The 794-nt window shown below is 33.0% G+C and overlaps 1 non-coding gene across 1 annotated transcript; it reads left to right on the forward strand.

Moving 5' to 3' along the window:
• Positions 1–466: 466 nt before the first annotated feature.
• TRNAS-GCU (transfer RNA serine (anticodon GCU)) lies at positions 467–554 on the forward strand. Its single transcript has one exon. It is a non-coding gene; the product is annotated as a tRNA-Ser (tRNA).
• Positions 555–794: the final 240 nt, after the last annotated feature.

Below are 794 nucleotides of genomic sequence, written 5' to 3' on the forward strand. Positions count from 1 at the left end.
AGAAAAAATAATAAGAAATGAAACTCCTATCATAGGAATGGAAATAGTCCTTCTTGCTCTTGTTGCTGCTTCAATAACAATTTGGTTTTCAAATCAGAAAAATAATTTGATCCATGATTCATTGGAACAAAAGAAGGAACGGCCTGGCTAGGTACTGTACTGGCCAGGCCGGGGGAATAAAAGAACCCTTCGGACGAAATCAAAGACGTACTCTTTCTATTGGAGATATCTGTTTCGAATCGTTATCCAAATTGAATTGCGGATAAAATTCGTATATATATAGTAAGTATAATATAGTAAGTATAAATAAATGTATAAAATAAATAAATAAAGATAATTCGTATATATATAGTAAGTATAATATAGTAAGTATAAATAAATGTATAAAATAAATAAATAAAGATAAAGAAAGACTTTGATCAATATTTACTTCAGGCGTCGCATATGAATTATCTTTTTGTAATTGGGAGAGATGGCTGAGTGGACTAAAGCGACGGATTGCTAATCCGTTGTACGAGCTGTTCGTACCGAGGGTTCGAATCCCTCTTTCTCCGTTCCCTCGGATCACTTGAGATTTATCTTTCGAATTCGAAAAAATATCAAGTCCTTTATCATAGTTAAATGTCTGGAATAGAGAAAAGCATAGGAAAATGCAGAAATCAAGCAAGGAAATAATGAAAAATCTCTGATTTTTTTATTCCTCACGTCCAGGATTACGTCCTGGATCATTAGATAGGAATCCGAAGATGAAGAGAGAAACAAAGAATATCACTACTGTGTAAACGAAGAGTTTG

Source organism: Tasmannia lanceolata, unplaced genomic scaffold (genome assembly GCF_043159265.1).
Source record: "Tasmannia lanceolata isolate RefF3 unplaced genomic scaffold, GAP_Taslan_0.1 ptg000644l, whole genome shotgun sequence".
Taxonomy (NCBI): domain Eukaryota; kingdom Viridiplantae; phylum Streptophyta; class Magnoliopsida; order Canellales; family Winteraceae; genus Tasmannia; species Tasmannia lanceolata.